Source organism: Chiloscyllium plagiosum, chromosome 1 (genome assembly GCF_004010195.1).
Source record: "Chiloscyllium plagiosum isolate BGI_BamShark_2017 chromosome 1, ASM401019v2, whole genome shotgun sequence".
Classification (NCBI taxonomy): Eukaryota; Metazoa; Chordata; class Chondrichthyes; order Orectolobiformes; family Hemiscylliidae; genus Chiloscyllium; species Chiloscyllium plagiosum.
This window is the reverse complement of record NC_057710.1, coordinates 1,600,578-1,613,750: the sequence shown is the minus strand read 5'-3', so window position 1 is coordinate 1,613,750 and position 13,173 is coordinate 1,600,578.

Sequence of the window (13,173 nt, the reverse complement as noted above, 5' to 3'; positions counted from 1 at the left end):
CAGCTGAAGATGGTTGGGCCTAGGACAGTACCCTGAGGGATTCCTACGAAGATGACCTGGAGCTGAGATGACTCTAACAACTGCTAATTTGTCAGAAGAAAGAATCTGCAGATGGTGAAACTGTCTGTTGTCTGAAAGAAGTACTTAACCTTGTACCCTGACGTTATTCCTGGTGTGAAGACAATAGCCTGAGAATTGACTCAGATTTATTTGGTCAACACAGGAAGCTGTAGGTGACAGCTCACAGGACAGGACCCAACATGTCCCCACTCCCATTTTAGCTGAGGACAGAATTTAAGCTAGCTTGACCATAATTCCCAGCGTGCTTGATTATAGCTCTTAACTAGTCTCGACGCTGTTTCTGCTGCTCGCCACCTGACCACATACAGAGAATCATAGAGATGTACAGCACGGAAACAGATCTTTTGGCACAACTTGTCCATACCGATCAGATATCCTAACCTAATTTAATCCCATTTGCCAGCACTTGGCCTATATCTTTCTAAATCCTTCCTATTCATTTACCCATCCAGATACCTTTTAAATGTTGCAATTGTACCAGCCCCCACCACTTCGTCTGGCAGCTCATTCCAAACATGCATTCTGCATAAAAATGTTACCCCTTAAGTTTTTTTTATATCTTTTCCCTCTCACCCTAAACCTATGCCCTCTAGTTCTGGACTCCCCCACCCCAGGGAAAAGATCTTGTCTATTTATCCTATCCATGCACCGCCTCATGATTTTGTAAACCTCTATAAGGTCATCCCTCAGCCTCCGACGCTCCAGGGAAAACAGCTCCAGCCTGTTCAGCCTCTCCCTATAGCTCAAATCATCCAACCCTGACAACATCCTTGTAAACCCTTTCAAGTTTCATAACATCTTTCCGATAGGAAGGAGACCAGAATTGCATGCAATATTCCAACAGTGGCCTAACCAATGTCCCGTACAGCCACAACACGACCTCCCAACTCCTGTACTCAATACTCTGACCAATAAAGGAAAGCATACCAAAGGCCTTCTTCACTATCATATCTACCTGCGACTCCACTTTCAAGGAGCTATGAACCTGCACTCCAAGGTCTCCTTGTTCAGCAACACTCTCTAGGACCTTACCATTAAGTGTATAAGTCCTGCTCTGATTTACTTTTCCAAAATGCAGCACCTCGCATTTATCTGAATTAAACTCCATCTGCCACTTCTCAGCCCATTGGCCCAGCTGGTCTAGATCCTGTTGTAATCTGAGGTAACCTTCCTCGTTGCCCACTACACCTCCAATTTTGGTGTCATCTGCAAACTTACTAACTGTACATCCAATGTTCACGTCCAGATCATTTATATAATTGATGAAAAGTAGTGGACCCAGCACCGATCCTTGTGGCACTCCACTGGTCACAAGCCTCCAGTCTGAAAAACAACCCTCCACCACCACCTTTGAGCCAGTTCTGTACCAAATGGCTAGTTCTCCCTGTATTTCGTGAGATATAACCTTGTCAACCAGTCTCCCATGGGGAACCTTGTTGAATGCCTTATTGAAGTCCATAGAGATCACACCTACCGCTCTGCCCTCATCAATCCTCTTTGTTACTTCCTCAAAAACCTCAATCAAGTTTGTGCGACATGATTTCCCACGCACAAAGCCATGTTGACTATCCCTAATCAGTCCTTGCCTTTCCAAATAGATGTACATCCTGTCCCTCAGGATTCCCTCCAACACTTGCCCATCACCGACCTCAGGTTCACTGGTCTATAGTTCCCTGGCTTGACCTTACCACCCTTCTTAAACAGTGGCACCACGTTTGCCAACCTCCAGTCTTCTGGCACCTCACCTGTGACTGTCAATGATACAAATATGTTAGCAAGAGGCCCAGAAATCACTTCTCTAGCTTCCCACAGAGATCTAGGGTACACCTGATCAGGTCCTGGGGATTTATCCACTTTTATGCATTTCAAGACATCCAGCACTTCCTCCTCTGTAATATGGACATTTTTCAAGATGTCACCTTCTATTTCCCTACAGTCTATATCTTCCATATCATTCTCCACAATAAACATTGATGCAAAATACTCATTTAGTATCTCCCCCATCTCCTGTGGTACCACACATAGGCTGTATTTCTGATCTTTGAGGCACGCTATTTTCTCCCTTTTACCCTTTTGTCCTTAATGTATTTATAAAATCCCTTTAGATTCTCCTTAACCCTATCTGCTGAAGCTATCTCATGTCTCATTTTTGCCCTCCTGATTTCCCTCTTCTTGCCTTTATACTGTTCGAAGGATTCTCATGATCTCTGCTGTCTCGTCCTCACATATACTTCCTTCTTTTTCTTATCCAAAACTTTAATTTCTCCAGACATCCAGCATTCCCTATACCTACCAGCTTTGTCATTCACCCTAACAGGAATATACTGTCTCTGGACTCTCGATATCTCATGTCTGAAGGCTTCCCATTTTCCAGCTGTCCCTTTACCTGCGAACATCTGCCCCCAATCAGCTTTTGAAAGTTCTTGCCTAATACCATCAAAATTAGCCTTCCTCCAATTTAGAACTTTAACTTTTTGATCTGGTCTATCTTTTTCCTTTGTTGTTTTAAAACTAGTAGAATTATGGTCGCTGGCCCCAAAGTGCTCCCCCACTGACACCTCAGTCACCTGCCCTGCCTTATTTCCCAAGAGTAGGTCAAGTTTCGCACCTTCTCTAGTGGGTACATCCACATACTGAATCAGAAAATTGTCTTGTACACACTTAAGAAATTCCTCTCCATCTAAACCCTTAACACTTTGGCAGTCCCAGTCTATGTTTGGAAAGTTAAAATCCCCTACCATAACCACCCTATTATTCTTACAGATAACTGAGATCTCCTGACAAATTTGTTCATTAATTTCCTGCTGACTACTGGGGGTCTATAATACAATCCCAATAAGATGATCATCTCTTTCTAATTTCTCAGTTCCACCCAAATAACTTCCCTGGATGTATTTCTAGGAATATCCTGCCTCAGCACAGCTGTAATGCTATCCCTTATCAAAAATGCCACTCCCCCTCCTCTCTTGCCTCCCTTTCTATCCTTCCTGTAGCATTTGTATCCTGGAACATTAAGCTGCCAGTCCTGCCCATCCCTGAGCCATGTTTCTGTAATTGCTATGATATCCCAGTCCCATGTTCCTAACCATGCCCTTAGTTCATCTGCCTTCCCTGATAGGTCTCTTGCTTTAAAATAAATGCAGTTTAATTTATTAGTCCTACCTTGTCCCTGCCTGCCCTGACTGTTTGAATCACTTCTGTTCTCTTTCCTCTTTCCTCACTATCTCCCTGGGTCCCACACCCCCCCACCTTACTAGTTTAAATCCTCCCGAGCAGCTCCAGCAAATCTCTCTGTCAGTATATTAGTCCCCTTCCATGTTAGGTGCAAACCATCCTTCTTGTACAGGTCACTTCTACCCCAGAAAAGATTCCAATGATCCAAAAATGTGAATCCTTCTCCCATACACCAGCTCCTCAGCCATGCATTCATCTGCTCTATCCTCCTCTTCCTGCCCTCACTAGCTCGTAGCACTGGGAGTAATCCAGATATTACTACCCTTGAGGACTTCCTTTTTAAATTCCTGCCTAATTTTCTATATTCTCCCTTCAGAATTTCATCCTTTTCCCTTCCGATGTCATTGGTTCCAATGTGTACCTCTCCCCTTTGAGAACATTCTGCACCCTGTCTGAGACATCCTTGATCCTGGCATCAGGGAGTAACACACCATTCTGATTTTTCCTGTTGGCTGCTGAAACATCTGTCTGTGCCTCTGACTAGAAAGCCCCCTGTCACAATCAGTTGCTTGGAACCCAATGTACTTCTCATTGTATTGGAGCCAGTCTTGGTTCCAGAAACTTGGCTGTTCATGCTACATTCCCCTGAGAGTACATCACACATCACTACATTTTCCAAAACAGCATTCTTGTTTGAAGTGGGGATAGCCACAGAAGACTCCTGCACTACCATCCTCCCTCTCCTACCTTTCTTGGCAGTAACCCATCTACCTGACTGTATCAGCAGCTTTTCTCCCTTCCTATAACTGTCATCCATCACACCCCCTAAATCTTGTAAATTCCTCACTGCATCTAACTGCTCCAACAGATCCATGCAATTTGATAGGATTCGCAACCAAAGACATTTCCTGCAGACATAATCATCAGTTACATGGAAACTCTCCCTAAACCCCATATCCAACAGGAAGAGTATATCACTCTACTAAAGGCCATTTTTGCTCCTTCACAATCGACAGACCCAGAAAACAGCACCATCTTTATGCTCTAAAAAAACAGTGCTCCAGACTACCTTCATACTTACAGCAAGGTTACACATGAAAAACTATGCCCTTATCTGTTCCTGTGCTGTGAGCTCTCCCATCCAGGTTCCGACAAGGTCAGCTGTGAATTTTGCTGTTTGTTCATTTTTCTAAGATACACTGCGATGTCCAGAGACATATGAACTCAAACAGCAAAGGCAGTAACTGAAGATTCACTGCTGTGTTAGTTAGCAGTGTAGGTTTCTTTCTCTCTCTCCCTCACTGATCATGTAGTCACTGTCTTTCGTCGGTCTTCCTCCTTTTAAAAATGTTGTTGTTATAATTGTGAAGTGCTTCAATGGCACCCCTGTCTGTATCAATGGGCCTGAGGTGGAGATGGTCAAGAGCATCAAGTTCCAGGGAGTGTCCTGGTTCAGCCACATCATTGTGACAGTCACGAAAGCACAACAATATCTCTACTCAGGAGGCTAAGGAAATTCAGCATGTTCACAATGACCCTAACCAACCTCTACTCAGAGAGTAGTAAGGGTGTGGAATGCACTGCCTACAACAGTAGTAGACTCGTCAATTTTACAGGCACTTAAATGGTCATTGGATAAACATATGGTCGAGAATGTAATAGTCTAGGATAGATGGGCTTCAGATGGGTTTCACAGGGTGACACAACTTCAAGGGCTGAAGGGCCTGTTCTGCACTGTAACGTTCTATGTTAAATATTAATAAATGCAGCATAGGAAGCATCCTATCTGGATGCATCACTGTGTGATTTGGCAAAGAAGCTACAGAGGGTTGCGAACACAGCCCAGTTCATCACACAAACCAGCCTTCCATCCATTGACTCGATTTATAATTCCCGCTGCCTCATCAAAGCCCCCTCCCACCCCGGTTATACTGCCTTCCGCCCTCTTCCAACGGGCAGAAGATATAAAAGTTTGAATATACAAATGAATGCATTATAAAACAGCTTCTTCCCTGGTGTTATCAAACTTTTGAATGGATCACTCAAGTGTTAATTCTGACCTCTCCCCATGCATCGTGTATGTGGCTGTAACACTGTATTTGCATTCTGGTATGGTACAATCTGCCTGTAGAAGCCCACAAAGCAACACTTTTCACGATGTCTCAGTTAATGTGACTTTAATAAATCAATCAAACAATCAAATCTACAAGGAAATTGGAGAAACAGGCAATCTGTGAATGGAAGTGCTAGTTTTGACCAAAATACCAAAGGGGAAAGGCGAGAAGCAACAAAATGATTTGAAAAAAGTAAAATGCTTCCATTGCAATAAGACTGAACGGACCCACACCAGCTGATTGATGCTGATGTGCCAGACTTCGGTATTCCATTGAAATCAAGCTTCACTTTTTCCAGGGTCATCACAAAAGTTAAGGATTTTGTAAAGAATGAAAAGTTTCCTAAGATGTGGTGCCACTGTTTAAGAAACGTGGTAAGGACAAGCCAGGGAACTTTCGACCAGTGAGCCTGACCTCGTTGGTGGGCAAGTTGTTGGAGGGAATCCTGAGGGACAAGATGTACATGTACTTGGAAAGGCAAGGACTGATTAGGGATAGTCAACATGGCTTTGTGTGTGGGAAATCATGTCTCACTAACTTGATTGAGTTTTTTGAAGAAGTAACAAAGAGGATTGATGAGGGCAGAGCAGTAGATGTAATCTATATGGACTTCAGTAAGGTGTTCGATAAAATTCCCCATGAGACACTGATTAGCAAGGTTAGAGCTCATGGAATACAGGGAGAACTAGCCATTTGGATACAGAACTGGCTCAAAGGTAGAAGACAGAGGGGAGTGATAGAGGGTTGTTTTTCAGACTGGAGGCCTGTGACCAGTGGAGTGCCACAAGGATCGGTGCTGAGCCCTCTACTTTTCATCATTTACATAAATGATTTGGATGCGAGCATAAGAGGTACAGGTAGTAAGTTTGTAGATGACATCAAAATTGGAGGTGTAGTGGACAGCGAAGAGGGTTACCTCGGATTACAACAGGGTCTTGATCAGATGGGACAATGGGCTGAGAAGTGGCAGATGGAGTTTAATTCAGATAAATGTGAGGTGCTGCATTTTGGGAAAGCAAATCTTAGCAGGACTTATATACTTAATGGTAAGGTCCTAGGGAGTGTAGCTAAACAAAGAGACCTTGGAGTGCAGGTTCATAGCTCCTTGAAAGTGGAGTCGCAGGTAGATAGGATAGTGAAGAAGGCATTTGGTATGCTTTCCTTTATCGGTCAGAGTATTGAGTACAGGAGGTGGGAGGTCATATTGCTGCTGTACAGGACATTAGTTAGGCCACTTTTCGAATATTGCATGCAATTCTGGTCTCCGTCCTATTGGAAGGGTGTTGTGAAACCTGAAAGGATTCAGAAAAGATTTACAAGGATGTTGCCAGGGTTGGAGGATTTGAGCTACAGGGAGAGGCTAAACAGGCTGGGACTGTGTGCCCTGGAGCATCGGAGGTTGAGAGGTGACCTCATATAAGTTTATAAAATTATGAGGGGCATGGATAGAATAACTAGACAAAGTCTGTTCCCTGGGGTGGGGGAGTCCAGAACTAGAGGGCATAGATTTAGGGTGAGAGGGGAAAGATATAAAAGAGATGTAAGGGGCAACGTTTTCAGGCAGAGGGTGGTACGTGTATGGAATGAGCTGCCAGAGGAAGTGGTGGATGCTGGTACAATTGCAACATTTAAGAGGCATTTGGATGAGTATATGAATAGGAAGGGTTTGGAGGGATGTGGGCCAGGTGCTGCAGGTGGAACTAGATTGGGTTGGGATATTTGGTCGGCATGGACAGGTTGGACCGAAGGGTCTGTTTCCGTACTGTACATTTCTGTGACTCTATGACCTGATAATTGACCTGACATTTAGATCCATGTTGACAAATAGCAAAGATCAGATTTCTGTACTGAATAAGAATTTCTATTGGGCTACAGGTAAACAGGAATAATAGAATAAAAAATATCTGCCATTGACATATGATGACACTAATAAAAACTCTAATCCCGCTTACACTCCCCCTTACACACATACATACACAAACCAGCAGGGGAAATAGATCTGGTTGAGGAAATAAGTCGGGTCTTTGTTTCAGGTTCTGATGATGAGATGATCTTTCTGACTGCTGCTGGCCAAACATTCCTTCAGTAACTGAAAACAACAAATGCTGGAGATCACAGCGGGTCAGGTCAGGCAGCATCCATGGAGAGACAGCAAGCTAACGTTTCAAGTCTCGATCACTCTTCATCTGAGCTGAGGTTGGTATGAGACACAAGGTGACTGGTTCACTCATAAAAGTCTCTGACCTGTTAAAAAAAATTGTTTTCTTTGGCTTACAGTGAATTTTAACTGTAATGAATGGATTACCCACACCTGAGCTGGGGAAGAACTGAACACCTCTCTGTCTCTTTGTAACTTGTTCCCAGCTCCATGCTGTTCTGTTACCTGAGAACCAATGACATAACTGTTGGCCAGCCATTGATAACCGCTCACTAATCCATAGACCAATAAATTTCTTGTTGCCATCAAAAACGTCTCCACAGTCGTTCCAGCTCCAAACAATTTGAAGCACAAATTGTAACTTCTGTTTGTTCAAATAGTTGCTTTCTCGATGCCTGGCAGGGGTAACAGGTTATTTGTTTTTAAAACATACAGCCACCCTTTCAAACATTGGTTTTTAAAAGTTATTTCTGATGTCTGTCCACAGTGTTTCAACACAAAAAGACACAGTCCTTAAACGCTAAATGGGAAAGTGGTCGCCCTAATAGGAACGTCTAACGAATCTTGAAAAAGGGGATGGCCAGGATATAGGTGTCAAACAGTAACAGTAATATAGACAGAACATGTTTCTTTAGAATGTCATAGAAAGGAAATAATGGCTCTGGATCAACATAAAACTTTGCTTTGAACATTGTCAACAGAGAAACATAGGAGCACAGTTGGCTGCTTGAGCCTGCTCTGCCTTTCATTATCATTCCATTGGCCGATCATCTGAATGAATAGCCTGGTGCTGCTTTATCCCAAATCCACATGACCTCTTTCACCCAAGGTCTGCACCAACTCCTTTTTGAAATCAAATGATGATTTGGACTTGATGTTTTGTGTGGGAGTGAATCCCACCGGCTAACCACTCTCTGGGTGAATCCCCACTGGCTAACCACACTCTGGGTGAATCCCACCGGCTAACCACTCTCTGAGTGAATCCCCACTGGCTAACCGCTCTTTGGGTGAATCCCACCGGCTAACCACTCTCTGGGTGAATCCCACCGGCTAACCGCTCTCTGGGTGAATCCCACTGGCTAACCACTCTCTGGGTGAATCCCACCGGCTAACCACTCTCTGGGTGAATCCCACCGGCTAACCGCTCTTTAGGTGAATCCCACCGGCTAACCACTCTCTGGGTGAATCCCCACTGGCTAACCGCTCTCTGGGTGAATCCCACCGGCTAGCCACTCTCTGGGTGAATCCCACCGGCTAACCGCTCTCTGGGTGAATCCCACCGGCTAACCACTCTCTGGGTGAATCCCCACTGGCTAACCACTCTCTGGGTGAATCCCACCGGCTAACCACTCTCTGGGTGAATCCCACCGGCTAACCGCTCTTTAGGTGAATCCCACCGGCTAACCACTCTCTGGGTGAATCCCCACTGGCTAACCGCTCTCTGGGTGAATCCCACCGGCTAACCGCTCTCTGGGTGAATCCCACCGGCTAACCGCTCTTTGGGTGAATCCCACCGGCTAACCACTCTCTGGATGAATCCCCACTGGCTAACCGCTCTCTGGGTGAATCCCACCGGCTAACCGCTCTCTGGGTGAATCCCCACCGGCTAACCACTCTCTGGGTGAATCCCAAAGGCTAGCCACTCTCTGGGTGAATCCTAACGGCTAACCGCTCTCTGGGTGAATCCCCACTGGCTAACCGCTCTCTGAGTGAATCCCACTGGCTAACCACTCTCTGAGTGAATCCCACCGGCTAGCCACTCTCTGGGTGAATCCTAACGGCTAACCACATTCCGGGTGAATCCCGCCGGCTAACCGCTCTCTGGGTGAATCCCACCAGCTAACCACTCTGTGGGTGAATCCCACCGGCTCACCACTCTCTGGGTGAATCCCACCGGCTAACCACTCTCACGGTGAATCCCACTGGCTAACCACTCTCCGGGTGAATCCCACTGGCTAACCACTCTCTGGGTGAATCCCCACTGGCTAACCACTCTCTGGGTGAATCCCCACTGGCTAACCACTCTTTGAGTGAATCCCACTGGCTAACCACTCTCTGGGTGAATCCCACCGGCTAACCACTCTCTGGGTGAATCCCACCGGCTAACCACTCTCACGGTGAATCCCACCGGCTAACCACTCTCTGGGTGAATCCCACCGGCTAACCGCTCTCTGGGTGAATCCCGCCGGCTAACCGCTCTCTGGGTGAATCCCACCGGCTAACCGCTCTCTGGGTGAATCCCGCTCTCTGGGTGAATCCCACCGGCTAACCGCTCTCTGGGTGAATCCCACCGGCTAACCACTCTCCGGGTCAATCCCACCGGCTAACCACTCTCTGGGTGAATCCCACCAGCTAACCACTCTGTGGGTCAATCGCACCGGTTAACCACTCCGTGGGTGAATCCCACCGGCTAAACACTCTCTGGATGAATCCCACCGGCTAAACACTCTCCAGGTGAATCCCACCGGCTTACCACTTGGGTGAATCCCACCGGCTAACCGCTCTCTGGGTGAATCCCACCGGCTAACCGCTCTCTGGGTGAATCCCACCGGCTAAACACTCTCCAGGTGAATCCCACCGGCTTACCACTCTGTGGATGAATACCTCCGGCTAACCACTCCGTGGGTGAATCCCACCGGCTAACCACTCCGTGGGTGAATCCCACCGGCTAACCACTCTCTGGGTGAATTCCACCGGCTAACCACTCTCTGGAAACAGGCCCGACAGCCCAACAAGTCCACACCGAGCATTCGAAGAGTATCCCACACAAGCCCATTCCTTTCCATTTCTCCCTGACTAATGCACTAACACTACGGGCAATTTAGCATAGCCAATATACCTGTCCTGCACATCTTTGGACTGTGGGAGGAAACCAGAGCATCCGGAGGAAGCCCAGACAGACGGGGTAGAATGTGCAAACTCCACACCTGAGGGAGGAATCAAACCCGGGTCCCTGGCACTGTGAGGCAGCAGTATTAAGCACTGAGCCACCACGCCAACCGATAGTTTTCAGGAGAAGGGGAAGTTTCAGGGAGGGAAAAGAAAAATGTGTCAAATGAGAATCTGCTTGTACCAGGGCGAGGTGCGTTGGAGACAGCCCTAGTGGACTGTTTTCAGCAGTCTGAAATAACTTGGATGAGGAGGTTGAGGGGTGGGTTAGTAAATTTGCAGATGACATGAAGGTTGGAGATGTCGTCGATAGTATCGAGGGCTATTGCAGGCTGCAGCGCAACAGAGACAGGATGCAGAGCTGAGAAATGGCAGATGGAGTTCAACCTGGATAAATGTGAAGTGATGCATTTTGGAAGGTCGAACTTGAATGCTGAATATAGAATTAAAGACAGGATTCTTGGCAGTGTGGAGGAACAGAGGGATCTGGGTGTGCAAGTACATAGATCCCTCAAAGTTGCCACCCAAGTGGACAGGGTTGTTAAGAAAGCATATGGTGTTTTGGCTTTCATTAACAGGGGGATCGAGTTTAAGAGCCGCGAGGTTTTGCTACAGCTCTGTAAGTCCCTGGTGAGAACACACTTGGAAAACTGTCCAGTTCTGGTCACCCAATTATAGCAAAGATACGGAGGCTTTGAAGAAGCAGTGAGTTGAGGGGTGTGTAGGTTAAGTTACTCTATTTTACATTATGATTAAATCTCGGCACAATATCGTGGGCCAAAGGGCCTGTTCTGTGCTGTGCATTTCTATGTTCTATGTTCTACTATGTTCTATCTCTCCCTGCTTGATATATGCCTGAACTCTGCTGCTTCCTGAAACTTATTCCCGGTCAGGTGGCTCCTACAGATTAACTGATCACTCTGGATTAATTTTGAAATCAGATAATTTTATGTGAATGAGAACAGCAATGATACCAATATGGAGCCCTGGGCCCAATACAAGACCACATCACACTGATACCTTGCAAAGCACTCCTCGAAGGAAGGAAAGCAGTCAGTAAAAGTTAAAGACAGTTGAAGCAATGCCAAGGATCAGCAGGGATCAGAATGGAGAATAACGCATTCATGTAAAAAAAAAAGCTGAATTAAAGTCTGGATGCAAATTGCATTTATAAAACAAAATTGATGATTTGACCACTCTGAGTGGAATTAATGGGTATGATTGAATTGCCATTATAGAGACTTGGCTACAGGATCCTAAACTTGGAATTCCATCCCTGAACCTCTCAATGTCTTTTTATCTCACTTTCCTTTGGGTAAAGATCCTTAAAACTTAAGACCAAGGGACTTTAACATCTGTTCAAGTATTGCCTTATGGAGCTTGTTAACACATATTTGCTCTTCCTGTAATCACTGGGATATCTTATGATGCTAAAGAAGTTATGTAAGTACAAGTTATTGTTCAATGGATTAAAAGATTTGGATCATTGTGGTCGAGAGGCTGGAGACCTGGCTCATAGTCATTACCTGAGGCAGTATGGGCGTATTCCGCTTCCCTCTTCCTGATAGCAGCTGGGGGAATACAAATTTATAATCCTTCAGTTCTTCAAGTAACTTTTGCTGGTGAAATCGAAAACCTGTTTGAAACACAGTGGGGGGAGAATGAATGTTCAGTGCACAAATTTTGTATTATTTACCACAACATTATTCATCTGCAGCATTATAACCACAGAGCACCAGCAGATCCCAGCACAGAGATCACCCAGCACCAGCAGGCACCAGCACTGGGATCACTCAGCACCAGTAGAGCCCAGTACAGTGATCACCCAGTATCAACAGATCCCTGCACAAGGATCAACCAGCACCAGCAGATCTCAGCACTGGCATCACCCAGCACCAGCAGAGCCCAGCACTGGCATCACCCAGCACCAGCAGATCCCAGCACTGGGATCACCCAACACCAGCAGATCTCAGCACTGGCATCACCCAGCACCAGCAGAGCCCAGCATTAAAATCACCCAGCACCAGCAGATCCCAGCACAGGGATCACCCAATGCCAGCAGATCCCAGCACTGGGATCACCCAGCACCAGCAGAGTCCAGCATTGAAATCACCCAGCACCAGCAGATCCCAAGACAGGGCATCACTCAGCACCAGAAGAGCCCAGCATTGGGATCACCCAAGACCAGCAGATCCCAGCACTGGGATCACCCAGCACCAGCAGACACCAGCACAGGGATCTCCAGCAGCAGCTCAGTTAAAAGGTACAGGTGAGCTCAGGGAAAGTCCTTTTAACTTTCTTCTTTAGTTTTACAGCAGCTAAGATGGCAGTTAGGGCAGTCGTATGTTCCTCCTGCAGGAATTGGGAGCTCAGGGAGAATCCCATCATCCCTGATGACTATACGTGTGCGAAGTGTACCCAGCTGCTGCTCCAGGGAGACTGTGTTAGGGAGCTGGAACTGGATGTACTCGGGATCATCGGAGAGGCTGAGCACTTCAGAGGTAAGAGTTTCAGTGATGTGGTCACACCGAAGGTACAGGCAGAGAGTAGCTGGGTGACCACCAGGAAAGGGAAAGGGAGTTGGCTGAGAGTGCAGGAATCTCCTGGGGCCATTCCCCTCGAAACCCAGGATACCGTTTTGGATACTGTGACCGTTCAGGGGAAAGCAGCAGTAGTCAGGTCAGTGGCACTGTGACTGGCTGTGGGGCACAGTGAGAAAGGGGAAAGGTAACCTGTACCTCAGGGATAAGAGACGCG